The sequence below is a fragment of the Barbus barbus genome (genome assembly GCF_936440315.1).
Source record: "Barbus barbus genome assembly, chromosome: 21".
NCBI lineage: Eukaryota > Metazoa > Chordata > Actinopteri > Cypriniformes > Cyprinidae > Barbus > Barbus barbus.
In genome coordinates this window covers 7,909,800-7,926,713 of record NC_136749.1, presented here as the reverse complement: position 1 = coordinate 7,926,713, position 16,914 = coordinate 7,909,800, and the positions used below count along the sequence as shown (strand labels likewise).

At 39.1% G+C, this 16,914-nt stretch overlaps 1 pseudogene across 1 annotated transcript in view; it reads left to right on the top strand.

The window, feature by feature from the left end:
* LOC306887265 (dynein axonemal heavy chain 5-like) overlaps nucleotides 1-16,914 on the top strand; it is a 106,637-nt pseudogene that overhangs the window by 32,574 nt on the left and 57,149 nt on the right. The window contains exons 33-42 of the transcript in view: nucleotides 1,261-1,382; nucleotides 2,029-2,160; nucleotides 7,204-7,338; nucleotides 8,536-8,658; nucleotides 9,304-9,515; nucleotides 10,367-10,590; nucleotides 11,023-11,223; nucleotides 11,763-11,935; nucleotides 12,325-12,453; nucleotides 13,515-13,668. The product of the transcript in view is annotated as a dynein axonemal heavy chain 5-like (transcript). The remainder of the gene's footprint in view (nucleotides 1-1,260; nucleotides 1,383-2,028; nucleotides 2,161-7,203; nucleotides 7,339-8,535; nucleotides 8,659-9,303; nucleotides 9,516-10,366; nucleotides 10,591-11,022; nucleotides 11,224-11,762; nucleotides 11,936-12,324; nucleotides 12,454-13,514; nucleotides 13,669-16,914) is intronic.

Below are 16,914 nucleotides of genomic sequence, written 5' to 3'. Positions count from 1 at the left end.
GTCACCAACTAGCAGCCTGCAGTTATGACCTTTTGGTGCTATATCCTAAAATATTTTCATCTAACCCCAAACCCTTTACACTCCTAGCAACCTTGTTTCCCACAAAACTGCAACATAATAGCATTTCACTACATTTCATGCACTGAGATTTGACTTATCTTGACTGTGGTCATCATCAAATTGAAATATTTAATGATTTTGATCATTCTGTGAGAATTCTAGCTCAATTATACATGAGCTGAATATACATTATACCCACTGTATCTATAGAAAAGGACCTGTAACCTTCATAAACATTTTGGGTTAAATGTAATTTATTTTTGCACAATGTGTATGGAGCCCCAACAATACAACCTACAAATGATTATGTGACATTTCTGTCAAAGACCATAACACAGACAGAGTCAAAATATTGTTATGAATTGAATGTTGAAGAATATTAGCACTTCGGGCTGTCGAAAAGAAACATTTATGCCTAATTGCATGGACTGAACTGTATTTGTTAATGAAAGCTGATTGATGCGTCTTTTCCTTTCTTTACATAAAAGAAGCCATATTTATCATAAAGTGGACATAGTCTAGTCTACACTTCTGCTTAGCTTTTTGTTCGCCTTGTAAAACACAATGTTAGTCAAAACTTCAAACATCACAATTCAGTGCTACATGCACTTCTCTTTGACCTTTAGAAATAAACAGGCTTTTATTTATTTATTTATTACAGGTGTGATAAGTATAATTAAATGACACCTGTTATGATTGGCTAGCCTTCTTGCATGTGAAATAGCAAAATCACGAACTTAGTATAGTTAGAATCTTTGTTAGAATTATTATTTTTTTTGGATATGTTTGATTAACCATAATATCGGTTCTCTTGGTTTACTGTGCAAAATATAAAAATAAATAAAAATCAGGAGCCCTATTGGAACTGGATGATCGAATGAAGTAAAGTAAAGTCAGTAAAGTCGTGACGTATTGTCAAGTATGGTGACCCATACTCGAAATTGGTGCTCTGCGTTTAACCCATCCAAGTGCACACACACAGCAGTGAGTAGTGAACAAATGCACACACACACACACACACACCGTGAACACACGCCCGGGGAGCAGTTGGGGGTTCGGTGCCTTGCTCAAGGGCACCTCAGTCGTGGTATTGAGGGTGGAGAGAGCGCTGGACATTCACTCCCCCCACCTACAATCCCTGCCGGCCGGGGACTCGAACCCGCAACCTTTCGATTACGAGTCCGACTCTCTAACCATTAGGCCACGACTTCCCACGAAATTAGAGGGATGGCTCCGTCACCATGACAACATTCGCCTGGACCTTCCCAACATCCCTCCCCACAGCGAGGACACTATGTTCGACTTTTACGTCATTAATGATGGTATCTAATACACTTACACACATCCTTCTCCCCAATGTTACATTTGCTTTATTTTTGCAACCATCAATCAATACATTTATCTTTCTCAATTATGGTTCTGTTGACTATAGCTTTTCCATTTATCTAAAGTAATTAGGCCAATTATTAACTAATCAATATAGAAACTTCTGTAGAGTTTCTCTGACATTTTTGTTTAGAGAGGCGAATTTGGACTTATGGAGAATAGTGAATCTGAAGTCTGTAGCCTCAAGACAGTTTTGTTTAAAATTGATTCTGTCTTTGTTGAGAGGTTTTGGTGGGCCATAATATAAGTACATTCCAGGTTGACTTGTTGTTTTCACAGCTGAAGAGTATAACAACGTAGCTTAGATCCAAAAGTCTGTGGTTCACAAGGTCATTTAGAAATTGTGCCAGCAAAATGTTGTACACTTTGCAATTCAAATAGACCGCTAATTGGCAGCATTCATGCCTAAACAAGATAAAGATTCCCAGCCCTTGCATTTTCATGCCAAAACCTCCAGGGCTAATAACCCTATTTAATTATAGAACACATTGGCTTTTCGTTCTGGAATTTTAATGAAGGCGCTTGCATGATGCTCTATTCAGCGTGCTGACAATGGAAATTTAGCTATTGTCTCTTTTGCAGGCCACTGGGTTCACTGGAATACCAGAGTGGAAGAGTATATTTACCACACCGGAGTATGGATCCATACTGGTACCCAATGTAGACAATGTTCGCACTGACTTTCTCATCCAGACCATTGCAAAGCAGGGCAAGGTGAGAGCCATTTAAAATTCTATGTGATTTCTTGTACTGCATCGTTTTTCAAGATTACATGATAATTTGCTGCAACTTGTTTTGAGGGATTACATAATTTTTACTAAAGTATGAATAAAGTACGAGCCATAAATTAATCATCGCCTATTTTGTTTGCTGTGGGACAGCTGCGCACCATAAACCGATCGTAGTCGTCGTCCACTGTTTTGTGTATTTGATTCCAAGTCTTCAGAATAAATGATAAAACTATGCGAGGAAAAGGTCCATAATGTATTCATTATGCATGGATAATTGTCCCTATCTGTCACGAATTCAGCCTCTGTGGCTCCCTCCGCTCACCACCAGAGGGCACCGTCACCTGAGTACTAACCATCATTGAACTTCATTTCCCACATGCCCCGTACCTGTGGCTGATTTCACTCACAGGTGTTTCCCATTGACTCTCAACTACTTAAACTGTTCTCCCAGCTTCCTCATTGCGAAGTCTTGTCTTGCCATGCAAACATTTCCGAGCGTTTATTCCGTGTGTGATTTCCCCATGTATGACCGGGACTGTTTACTGGACTCTGATTATCTGCCGCCTGCCTATTCTGATTCAATCTGCCTTGTCATTTGATTATCCTGTGTGTTTGCCGCCTGCCCTGATCTCTAGCCTGAACTCTGACTTTGATTTTGCCTTATCTACGTTGTGTTTGAAGCCCGTGATTGACTTGCATGTCAGCTGTTTTAATAAACACTCTGCCTGTTTGATATGCATTCTGTTTTAATAAAGCTGCACATGGATCCTAATGTCACTGACTCCTCGTTACACTATCTCAAATCAAATCAAATCAAATCACTTTTATTGTCACATCACCACAGCACATGTGCCTTCGTGAGTGAAATTCTTGAGAGCGTGCTCCAGACACTGCAGAAACAATTTACATATAGACATTACCATACATACGTACAGACTTATACAGATGACAATGTGTAATATACACATACATATACTCAGTACACACAGTGTACTATTAGACAGACATACAGTTACCGATACACATTATACACAGTATGTAGTACACATTCTACGTTATATACACACAGTAATATGCGAAGATGCAGCAGATTATATATAACCGGATGTGCAAATGTCATGGATGTGCATTGGATGGTATCCAGTGCTGGCAAAAAGATTGTTGTATTTGTGCAGTAGTGTACTGGTAGTCCAGTTTGAACTGTATGGAATTAAAGTGCAGTGCGTGGTATATTGTAAAGTGGGAGTGTGCTGTAGGGTGTATTAATTTCGACTGTTCATTAGCCTGATAGCCTGAGGAAAAAAGCTATCCCTCAGTCGGCTAGTGCGGGATCGGATGCTGCGGAGACGTCTTCCTGAGGGCAGCAGAGAGAGCAGTCTGTGGGACGGGTGGCTGGAGTCATTGATGATCCTCCGGGCTTTCTTTATACACCGCCTGGTGTAGATGTCCTGGAGGGAGGGAAGCTCACCTCCAACAATGTGACGGGCAGTTCGCACGACCCTTTGCAGAGCTTTGCGGTTGCCAGCAGTGCTGTTTCCAAACCAGGCGGTGATGCAGCCGGTCAGGATGCTCTCCACAGTGCAGGTGTAGAATGATCTGAGGATGCTGGGGCTCATTCCAAACTTCCTCAGCCGTCTCAGGAAGAAGAGGCGTTGGTGTGTCTTCTTCAGCACTGCATCTGTGTGAGCGGACCATGTGAGATCCTCAGTGATGTGAACACCGAGGAATTTGAAGCTGTTTACTCGCTCCACAGGTGTCATGTCGATGGTGATGGGTGTGTGTTCTCTGCTCTGTCTCCTGAAATCCACCACCAGCTCCTTGGTCTTGTCGATGTTGAGTGAGAGGTGGTTCTCTTGACACCATTTAGTCAGGGTTCTCACCTCCTCTCTGTAGGCCGTCTCATCGTTGTCAGTGATCAGGCCTATCACCGTTGTGTCGTCAGCATATTTGACGATGACGTTGGAGCTGTGTGTTGCTGTACAGTCATGTGTGTACAGGGAGTACAGGAGTGGGCTGAGGACGCAGCCCTGAGGAGCACCAGTGTTGAGGGTCAGCGGGGATGAAGTGTTGTTGCCCATTCTGACCACCTGACATCTGCCTGTCAGGAAGTCCAGGATCCAGCTGCACAGAGATCCGTTTAGTCCCAGAGTCTGGAGCTTCTCAACCAGTGTGGCAGGCACTATAGTATTGAATGCTGAGCTGTAGTCCACAAACAGCATTCTCACATAGGTGTTCTTATTTTCCAGGTGGGAGAGAGCAGTGTGCAGGGTGAAGGCAATAGCATCGTCTGTGGAACGGTTTCTGCGATATGCAAATTGTAGGGGATCCAGTGAGTCAGGCAGCACAGAGCAGATGTAGTCTCTGATGAGTTTCTCAAAGCACTTGCTGAAGATGGGTGTCAGAGCAATGGGCCTCCAGTCATTCAAGCATGTGATTTTATTTTTCTTTGGAATGGGCACAATGGTGGATTTTTTGAAGCATGCGGGAACCACAGACAGAGAGAGGGAAAGGTTAAAAATGTCTGTGAAAACCCCGGCCAGTTGGAATGCGCATGCTCGGAGCACACGGCCTGGGATGCCATCGGGACCCACAGCCTTGCGGATGTTCACCCGTCGGAAGGATCGGGTTACATCTGCGACAGAAAAGGAAAGTGCGCTCGCCTCTTCTGCTACAGCCGCGGGAGCGCGCTCTGTGTGGGCGGTGTTGTGAGCCTCGAAACGAGCATAAAACTGATTAAGTTCGTCCGGTACAGAGGCGGCAATGTTCACAGTAGCTGGTTTATTCCCTCTGAAATCTGTGATGTTATTGATACCCTGCCACATGCTTCTTGCGTTGTTGGATTTGAATTGTTCTTCAACTTTGTTTTTGTATTGTCGTTTGGCAGCTTTGATTGATTTCCTGAGATCGTAACTGGCTTGTTTGTGATCGTCAGAGTTTCCGGATTTAAAGGCAGATGTCCGCGCTGACAAGGCTGCTCGGACATCGCTGTTAATCCACGGTTTTTGGTTGGGGTAGATGCGGATTGTTTTTGTCGGTACTACATCCTCTACACACTTCCTGATGAAACACGTTACAGTATCTGAGTACGCCTCTATGTCGTCATCAGACGCTGCCCGGAACATGTCCCAGTCCACGTGATCAAAACAGTCCTGTAGTATAGCGTCTGATTGGTCCGACCAGCATTGAATTGTCCTGAGGGCTGGTGCTTCTCGTTTCAGTTTCTGCCTATAAGCAGGCAGGAGCAGAACGGAAGAGTGATCCGATTTGCCGAAAGGTGGGCGGGGGAGCGATTTGTAGGCGTCCCGGAATGGAGAGTAGCAGTGATCAAGTACACGATCACCACGCGTGTTGATGGTGATGTGTTGAAAGTATTTTGGAGCTATTGTTCTGAAGTTGGCTTTGTTGAAGTCCCCCGTAACAATAAACGCCGCGTCTGGGTACGCGGTTTCCTGCTCGCTTATATTCCCATACAGTTCCTTGAGTGCCTGGTCTGTGTTGGCTTGAGGGGGAATGTAAACAGCTGTGATTATGATCGCTGTAAATTCCCTCGGTAGCCAGAATGGTCGACACAGAAGCATATGAAATTCCAGATCAGGGGACCAGGAGGATTTAATAGAGTGTAGGTTCCTTTCATCACACCACGAGTTGTTGATAAAGAAACAGACGCCCCCGCCTCTGCTTTTCCCTGTGAGCTCTTTCGTTCTGTCCGAGCGGTGCACGGAGAACCCCGTAAGCTCGATGGCTGAGTCTGGAACCACTGCAGACATCCAGGTTTCTGTGAGGCAAATAATGCAGCAGTCCCTTGTTTCCCGTTGGTATGAGATGCGTGCCCGCAGTTCACAGAGTTTGTTGTCCAGTGACTGAACATTAGCCAACAAAATAGTTGGGAGAGGAGGTCGGAGGGGACGGCGTCTGAGTCTGACAAGGACGCCGGCTCTCTTCCCCCTTTTCCGGCGGCGTTTCCTCGGTCGCGATCGTGCGGCCCAGACAAAGGGCTCTGATGCGGTGTCTGTAAACAAGGCGCCGGCGTTCAGGAACTCAAAGTCCGGTTTGCGTTGCGCGACGAAGGAACCAATGTTTAAAAGCGTGTGTCTATCGTAGACAGTTATACTGACAACATCTAACAGGTGAAACAGCAAAATAACAAATAAAACATAAGAAACATAAGAAAAACTGCAGAGTTTTCTTGGAGCTCGCAACACGGCTGCCATGCTCGGCGCCATCTTGGTCCTGAAGCTATTATCTGCTATTACATTCAATATTGCTTTTGTTTAACATTCAAAATTGGGTGCATCATGTATATGTATGTGACAAATAAAATTTGAATTTGAATCAAACTATTTAAAAACATAGATATGCAGCAGTGATGCTAGTTGAAAGAGAGAGAGATACGCAACATGCCGAATTTGAGTTACAGCAAGTTTTTACTTGAGATTGCATTCTGAAACTCATGCAAAGGGAACCTTTGCTGTCAGAGCACTGACACATTCATTATTTTGTGTATACTGATAAAGCTCGCATGTCGCATTTATCTGCCTGTTACATATTTCATATTGTCAAGAAATGGTGACAAGCAATGTGTTACGGTATGTACAATTGGGAGCATATAATAAGATAAAGATGCTGATTCAATTACTTTGGATGTTAAAATATGTTTTCAAAACTAGAATTAAAATACTGCAATGTGCTATGTTTGTTAGAATACATAGTTCCCAACACCCGTTAGCACCAGCTCTGACATATGAACATTTTGGTGGACTAGGGTTATTTGTGTTTTTGAGAATTGGACTGCAATTGTAGATCATATTATAAAAGCCTCTGGATCTTATAAAAGCATTATAAAGTGTAGGTTCTCAACAATGAGACCCTGCATTATTGATTTCTCTGAGTGAGGCTTGTTTAAATGGACAGCTACTTTGTTTGTCATCAAGACCTTTCCTGTGCTGCCAGCACTATGATTAGCTGTACACAAGGACAGATGGTCGCCCTCTCTGGACTCTACTCATGTTTTCTTCATGTGTTTTAGGCTGTGCTTTTGATAGGAGAGCAGGGCACTGCCAAAACCGTCATCATCAAAGGCTACTTGTCTAAATATGACCCAGAATCCCACACTGCCAAGAGTCTCAACTTCTCTTCTGCCACCACACCTCTTATGTTTCAGGTACATAAAAACAATGTTTTCCCCCGAAAACATGTTCAGTATTTTGCTGTCTTTGTCTTTTATCAGCAGCACCAATTTAGCATACACTGCATAGCAAACTTGAGCACAAATTTAGCATAAGCTGACAGAAACAAAAACACTAAATGTTAACTTAAAATGGTCTAACTGGTTTTTACTAAATTGTATGGGTTAAATCGGGTAGAAATAGCTACAAGAAATAACAGTTGCAGGTTATCACTGTTTACAGTATATTAGAAATATTTCTGAAGGATCATGTGACACTGACTGGATTAATGGTGGCTGAAAGTTCAGGCTATTTTTTAAATATATTTAAATAGAAAACAGTTATTTTGAATTGTATATTTACAGTATTGTTATTTTGGATTGTGTATATATAATATTTCATAATATTTACTGTATTTTGATCAAATAAATGCAGCCCAAAAGCACACACAAAAAAAAGAAAAAAAAAAAGAACGTCCCATTTTATATTAAGTGTCCTTAACGACTATGTACTTAAATCGAAAAATAAGTACAATGTAATTACTGTGTTCATATTGTATTGCAAAACACTTGTGCTGCTATTGAGGTGGGATACGGGTAAGATTAGGGACAGGTTTGGTGGTATGGGTAGGTTTAAGGGTAGGTTAAGGTGTAAGGGATGGGTCAACAGTGTAATTATAAATGTAATTACAGAAATTAATTACAGATGTAATTACATGCAGGTATTTTTAAAATATAAGTACAATGTAAAAACATGTATGTACACAATAAGTGCATTGTACGACATCATTAATTTAAATGTAAGTACATAGTCGTTAAGGCCACTTAATATAAAGTGGGACCAAAAAAACCTTAACGACCACAATTTTGAATGGTAGTGTGAAATATATGTGTAAACTCACAGCATTACATTGTATTTACAGGTTTAATAGAAAGTGTTGTCTTTTGGCAAAATCTAACACCAAGAAACCCAACAGGACCTGAAAGCATTAGTGTGCATAGCATTACCCAGGCTCAGATGTTAAGGGTTATTCAGCCTGGCTAATGGTTCCATCACATTCCCTGCTTCATTATTGACTATCGTGTTATTGATCCAAATCTCATCTGTGCTTCCTAATTTATGAACAGCTGTTGGATGTGTTTGTGAGTAATCTTCATGTGTATATGATTGTTTTGGTGTCTGGGACTTTTTAGCGTTCTGTGGAGAGTTATGTAGATAAACGAATGGGAACCACTTACGGCCCTCCGGCAGGGAAGAAAATGTCCATCTTTATTGATGACATCAATATGCCTGTGATCAATGAGTGGGGTGACCAGGTAAGAAATTGCATACGATAAAGCTGCCTAAATAGTTGCTTTTAACTGCACGATGTAACAACCACTATTTGTATGTTTGTACTTTTTTATTTGGTAAAGTTTCATTCCCAAGAAGCACAGGTGAATGTACAGAAATGTACAATAAAGTGTTATATAAATACCTCATTCATTTATTAATTCATCCATTAAACAGTTTCAAGATGAACACCTGCATCCTATTCACTAACCACCAAAATACATTTTCCCCCAAAGCTCTATCTCTATTACAGACATACAGAATTAATATGAAATAATGTGTAGCAATTCAGTGCAAATATCCTTGTTTCTATTGGAATTAGGTTTATTATTCCCAAAATACAGCAATATTTGCCTTGTACAATTTATGTAGAATTTCTATATGTATTTCCCCCGTGCAATGCAGGTGGTAGACATTATTTGGTTTAAAGGAGACAGTTGTGTACATTTTCTCTCAGACATGTCTGCAGTCATTTATCAAATTATGACATAATAAATTGTGATTATAAATGAAAATGCTTGATTTACATAATTCATTTGTGCTAAAACATTTAATCTCACAATGTGGACTCTGTTTGCAAAGTTTGAACAAAGAAACATATTCACAGAATCCATTTACTTTCTTCACAGGTCACCAATGAGATAGTTCGGCAGCTGATGGAGCAAAATGGCTTCTTTAACCTGGAGAAACCAGGAGAGTTCGCCAACATTGTGGATATCCAATCCTTGGCGGCTATGATCCACCCTGGAGGGGGACGAAATGACACTGAAGAGACTGAAGAGACAGTTTTCTATTTTCAACTGTACTCTTCCTTCCAATGCCTCCATAGACAAGATCTTTGGTTAGTATCATTGTCTGCCATTTGCAAAACACTAAAAATCCATTACTCTAGGATTATAGTTAAAAAAAAAGCTAAATATCTGAAGGTCAGATTTGGGGCACAATTGTTTCACCCCTTTCTGTCAAAATTGTAACACACATGCAATCACAGGCAGTCTTTATGCATCACTATTAAGCACACTGCACAGTTATTCTAAATATGGCAGTATTTTTCTCTTTGTGGTTGTGTCATTGTTTCCTTCTAATATTTGCAGTTCTTTAACTATAGAGCTATAGGGCATGCATAAAGTATGTTTTAAATTTTCATAATTTTACCATTGTTTGGTGAATTTTCACAGCTGGTTTGATGGCAGGTGGCAGACATATTTTAAAAGAATGCATCAAATGATCTATTTAGCATTTGAATATGTTATAAAAGGCAGAAAAACAAAAGAAGTATGTGGAACATGCTTCTTGGCTTGGCTCAGAGAAATATGATTTATCACATCTCATTTAATTTGGTCAAGGTTGTCAACAGCTTTGCTTAAGCAGAACTGATTTTGTAATTGCATATTGATTCTGACTACGGGTTGCTATTAGTGGTTCTCTCTCTGCTTGAAGGTCTGCATCTTTATACTGACCATTTTTGAAATTATATTTCATGCTCACATGCTGGTTAACCTGCAATCTCGATATGTGTATAATATTGTAATTTGTGTAAATTATTGTCATTCTTATTCAGCTCAGTATTCTGTCATTCATAAAGGCCACATTTGCTCATTCTGTCCTTCACTTTTGTGAATTTCCTGTCTGCTAAACGCAATCCTTTCTCATTCACTTTCACATGCCGTATGTATCTTTTTGTGCTCCAAGGCGTGATAGGCTCCGGTCATTACTGTTCCCATCGGGGATTTTCAGAAGAAGTACGCAATACAGAGGTCAGGCTTGTTCCACTGACCCGAAGACTATGGCAATTGACAAAGGTTAAAATGCTTCCCACTCCTGCCAACTTCCACTACATTTTTAACCTGCGTGACCTCTCCCGCATCTGGCAGGGAATGCTCAGCGTGACTGCAGAGGTCATCAGCTCGTCAGATGTGAGTGGAACTGTATTTCTGCTCTTATTCAGACACACAGTGAACAATCTGAATAAAACGACATAATTACAGTTATTACACCATATTAAGCAATTTAACACACATATTCTAAAGAATTTAATTACTTTAATTGCCATCCATCCATCCTTGCATGATTCCGATTCCTTAACAGATTCCTTAATTTCAATAATGATTCTACTTTTAGTATTACCACATTCAGTTTATTCACTCTTATCACTCTTATATTTTTAGTATGAATACAGTTACTAACAACACATATGTTCAGATTAACTATTAATGGAATAAAATGTGAATGTAAACAAATGTCAAGAATTTTTGGTTCCAGTACTCTTTCAATGAAACCCTACATACATTGGTTAAACAGAAAAAAATTATAATATATATAATATAATGTATAATATATTGGTCCAGGTATTACTGCGGCTGTGGAAGCATGAATGCAAACGTGTGATTGCTGACCGGTTTACTGCCCCAGAGGATGTGGTCTGGTTTGACTACACGCTGGCCAAGCTATAGTGGAAGAAGGTCTTGGAGAAGAAAAACGAATGGTGGTGGATCTTGGGGTGGATTCCTACTTTGTGGACTTTCTCAGAGATGCACCTGAGGCCACAGGTAATAATCAGAAACAAATACAAAAAAAAAAGAAAAAAAAAAAGTTTTTGTTTACATACATGTACATGTAGGTGTACTGTGTTTATTTATTACGTATATATTAATACAGACACATACAGTATATGTTTTGAAAATATGTACATTATACATTTATATGAGTATATTTTATATTATATAAGAATATATTTCATATATAAACAGCATATTTCTCTTAAATATATACATGCATGTGTTTGTATTTATATATACATAATAAATATACACAGTACACACTCATATATTATGTAAACAAAAACTTTTATTTTGGATGCGATTAATCACTATTAATCATTTGACAGCACCAATATATATGTGTGTGTATATATATATGTATGTGTATGTGTGCCAAATATATTAAAAAAAAATTAAATTAGATTTTTTGACAAAATTTTTAAATTGTTCATTTTCATTTTATACAAGAAATACATTTCTTGACATTGGCAGCTTCTCTTCTGAATTGAAATGAAATATCTAGGACTGACGTGTTGTGTTATATACAGGTGAAGAGCCAGAGGAAACTGATTTCGACATGCCAAAAGTATATGAGCCCATCAAATCCTTTGATAGTCTAATGGAGAGGCTGAACATGTTTTTGAGTCATTATAATGAGAGCATCAGAGGAGCAGGCATGGATATGGTCTTCTTTAGGGATGCCATGATTCATCTGGTTAAGGTACACTGAGTATCTTATACAATACTGATGCTTCTTATATCTCTGTATTGACAGCATGTTATCATGAGGGCCGAACGCTGGTCAGTTTGATAATTCTGCACGTTATAATTTTTTAATTAATCTGTCTACTGAAAAAAATAACCTTGCTATAAGATATTAGCATCCTTCTAGCATGAAAGAGAGAAAGAAATGTAATGCTCACAAGAAATTTAGATGATTCCAATTTACCTTCCATGCTGATTACAGGACCCACGCATGTCCTACTTTAGAGAAGAGTACAAATAAGTGCTCTGAGTTTCTTTATGTAAAGTGTGTGTATAAACGTTTTGCATGGTAATGATGTGGCATCTGTCTCTCCCTCTTTGCTCTCTTGCACACTCTTTCCCCAGATTTCTCGGATCATCAGAACCCCTCGGGGAAATGCCCTACTGGTCGGTGTAGGGGGTTCTGGAAAACAGTCTGACAAGACTAGCATCTTTCATCGCTGGCTACAAGACTTTCCAGATTACACTCCCCCGGTGAGTCACCTTCACAAATATAGTAGCTTATTAAAATAATACCAATACTACTGATTGAGCAAACCATAGACATGGATTTATGCCATTGTTTGCTTTCTTTTTTTTTTACTGTTGCTCTGAATCATGGCACACCATTCATGTGATTGACACTAGTTTGTATCCAGTTTGCAACTTTTTTTGACCATTCCCCCTATCGTTGATTTTTCTAATGAAATATAAATTAAAAAGCAGTTTTTCTGGTGTAATGCAGTTTAGTTGTGCTCCAGTAGATGGTATCTGTGTATAAGAGTGCCCTGGCCTTCACTTTCCAATTCAGCTCTGCTGTTGCAGACTATTAAGAGGAAAGAACATAATATATCCAATCAACTGTGCAAATGGACATTTTCAATTCAGACCCGTCTTCAAATTCAATTGATAATTCAGTGGTAAAAATGAAAGTGGAAATATCCGCTAATCATTAAAGTCTGTAGAAAAAAAACAGGGAGCCATCTGTCAATCTGATTCTATTTTTTTATATTGGCTTATTTCTGACTCTGTTTGGAGGGAATAGTTTTCTGATTGTGGAATGGAATATTTTTGCCTGTCGCCACCTGTAATTCCACAGCACTTTTCTTTGTTTGTGTTTGTAATGATAGTAGGAAGCCTTTGGCAGTTTGACTCACATTTGGTGTTTTTCATTGCCACTTATATTTGAAAATGATATGAATGAATCTGGTGTTGATCTCAGACTAGATGTGAGAGTCCTCAGAGAAAACAGACAGATTTCACATTGTTGCCCTCAAAACACAAGCTGCTCACAATTCTCTGCATCCAGGGTGTCTTTTTACACCCAATACCATCTTTGTTTAGTACAGTGTTGTAAAAAGGCAACATGTCAGTTTTGTTTACTTTCTCGCTATACACAAAGCACTTGCTAAAAGAAAAAAAACTTGCAGGAATTAAAAGGACATTCTTAAAGGCACTTTATTTAAAAAAAAAAAATTTAATGAATGAATTAATAGCTTTTTATCAACCCCCTGCCAGAGGAATAAAGACTGCTGTTTTGCATGCTGTGTTTTTAGTTCCTACAACACCCTCAACCTGATGGAAGACCAGAAGGGATTGTACAAAACTGCCGGACAACAGGGCAAAGGCATCAGCTTTATTTTCACTGACAACGAGATCAAGGATGAATCCTTCCTGGAGTACATGAACAACGTCCTTTCATCAGGAGAGGTCAGACAACCATTCTGACATCATGCTTATAGAAGCACCCTCCCCCACAGCATCCATTCTGAGCCGTTTCATGATGTTTCCCAAGGTTATAATGTATGTCCCCCTAATAACTCAACCTTTATTTCACTACAAATAAGTCAGAATTCCCGAGGCGCCATAATGAAAATAAACAAAGGGAATGGGTCACCCTGCCCTCTGACAAATTACAGAGCTCATTCTGTGTAGTAATGACACAAATAAATGGGATCTGCGAGGCACAAGATGCATTGCTTCATATTAGAGAGACAGATGGGTTTGTCAAAGAGGGAAAAAAATGGCAGCTCTGCGTACTGGAATGTGACACCTGCCAGAGAGCATTGGCTGCACTCCTTGTTGTGGATTTCATCCATCACACTGAAACTAACAGAGCAGCATTGAGGAGGTGTTGCATTAACATGACCGCACATCAGAGGAGAACACTGCACTTCTGCACAGCTGAAGGTGGAAAGAGGGATAAGTTGGATAGACAAACTGTTTATTTAGAATTACATGTATTGAAAGAGACAGGGCACATGAGTAAAATATTCCAAGATGGCTCTTGTCCTGACTAAGCTTAATCTTACAATTTCTTATTAATAATAATAATAATAATGGTCACACTTTTTAATTTTAAGGTCCAATTCTCATCATTAACTATGACTTTTGCCTCAATAAACTCAATTTGCTGCTTATTAATAGTTAAGTAGTAAAGTAGGTCCCACTTTATATTAGGTGGCCTTAACTACTATGTACTTACATTTAAATTATACCATTTGATACAATGCACTTATTGTGTACATACATGATATTACATTGTACTTATATTTTTAAAAATACCTATATGTAGTTACATCTTTAATTACATTTATAATTACACTGTTGAGCCATCCCTTACACCTTATCCCACCCTTAAACCTACCCATACCACCAAACCTGTCCCTAACCTTACCCGTATCCCACCTCAATAGCAGCATAAGTGTTTTGCAATACAATATGACCACAATAAGTACATTGTACTTATCTTTTGATGTAAGTACATAGTAGTTAAGGCCACCTAATATAAAGTGTGACCGTAAAGTAGATGTTAAGTTTAGGTTTTGGGTAGGATTAGGGATGTACAATATGCTCATGCAGAATATGTGCTTTATACACTGAACAAAATTATAAATGCAACACTTTTGTTTTTGCCCCCATTTTTCATGAGCTAAGACTTTTGTACACAAAAGGCCTATTTTGCTCAAATATTGTTCACAAATCTGTCTAAATCTGTGTTAGTGAGAACTTCTCCTATGCCACTCCACAGGTGTGGCATATCAAGATGCTGATTAGACAGCATGATTATTGCACAGGTGTGCCTTAGGCTGGCCACAATAAAAGGCCACTCTAAAATGTGCAGTTTTACTGTATTGGGGGGATCCGGGGGTTAAGATGTGATTAACATTATTATTGTATTGTTATTATGGTAGGGGGAAAAACTATCAAATTTGCATAATATTTAATAAACAAAAAACTCAAAGGGTATATGTTATGAAAGACAAATTCTGTGGAAATCAACAAATTATGCAGAGATCTGTGTGAAAAGATTCCATGTGGGCCTACAAGAAAGAGGAAGAGAGAGAGTAGGTAGCCACAGGGAAGACAGTCAGAGAATAAGTACCAGGAAAAATAAAAAGCTTTACAAATAACTAAATATTTTTAATTAACTCTATGTTCCAATGTGTCTTTCTCACCATCCCTGAATAAATAAATGGGTTTGAGAATAATTGGCTATCATTTAAACTGCAGGGTTTTTAAGCTGTCATAAAGTCTTAGAAAGGTTTTTGGTCAGCCGGGTTTGGTGAAGGTTGTTATTTTATTAATCATGCTGTTAAGTACATAAAGAGAATTGACTGCACAGGAGAAGAGCACTCAAGGACCTGGGGAGAGATGGCCCTGCTCAAGAATATTAATGAAACGCACAAGCTCTCAGTTATACTGAGGATCTCAGGGTTTAGTTGAGAAACTGATGAGGCGAGACTGGTGTGTCGATGTGGAAGACAAGAGGCAATAACAAATGGAGTTTAGTGCAAGTTATTATCCAAGATTGTGAAAAGAGAGCAGAACAGCAAGATTAGTCTTTAGAGGACATGACGAGACAGACTCCAGGATTTTTATCTCATGGTAATTTGCTGTATTTCTGTAAGACTGAGAGAGAGGCCGGTGTAGCCAAACTTAAGTGAAATATATTGCCTTGTTCCAGTCGTCCACTAATCCATTTGTAGTCTTTCTGAGAGCTTTTTTGTCTACTGACAGACTGTTGTAGCATAGTCTAATATAATAGCATTGTCAGTGAGGCCCACCAGTATCAGACAACATTTACAATCTGGGATTCAAAATGTAATTTAAAACCTGTAAATAAACTGTTTTCCCCTGGTTTCACAGACAAGGCTTAAGACTAATCCTAGACTAAAATGTAAATCTGAGCTAAAGAAAGTTGCAATAACTGATCTTAAAACATGTCAGTGCCTTTGTTTAGTCTTAAGATGCACACCAGTAATGCTTTTTTCTAAGGTATGTTTATAAAAATTACTTAAATGTCCTAATTGAACTATGGCCTAATCCTGGTTTAGGCTAAACCCTGTCTATGAAACCGGGCCTGAGTGTTTCTGAATATTTAGAACTAAGAAACAATATGGTCTAAACTGAAAAAAAAAGAAATAAGATATTACACTATTTCTAGGTCTCTAATCAAATGAGCAAATGTGTGACACTGGCTATGTTAACATGTCAAAAAACTTCCATTGATGACCACAAAATACTCCTTGGAACATACACTGCCCTCCAAAAGTTTGAAAACACCCCTGGTAAAGTGTGGTTTTGGACAATATCAGCATAAATCCTTATCATTCTTTGGTGCAAATACATTAAATTAACTTGACATTATCATTGAAGACCAGCAATAAAACATAATAATGTCAATATATACATGTCAAAGTCAGACATGCCCCTTTGCCAGCTGTGATGCCTGGTTACTGGTTTAAACTTGGCCCAGGTTTTTAAAAGATTTTTGGGTCGGCACACCTTAATACTGTAGCTTCAACAATTGATTGCCAATTCAAAGTCAATGTTTGAATAAACTGACAGCTCGGATGCCCAGATTATGCAGAGCTGTAATACCTGCTAATGGTGGATATTTTGATGAATCGGAAAAAAACAAAAAATTCTATGTATAAACTGTTTACGTAATAA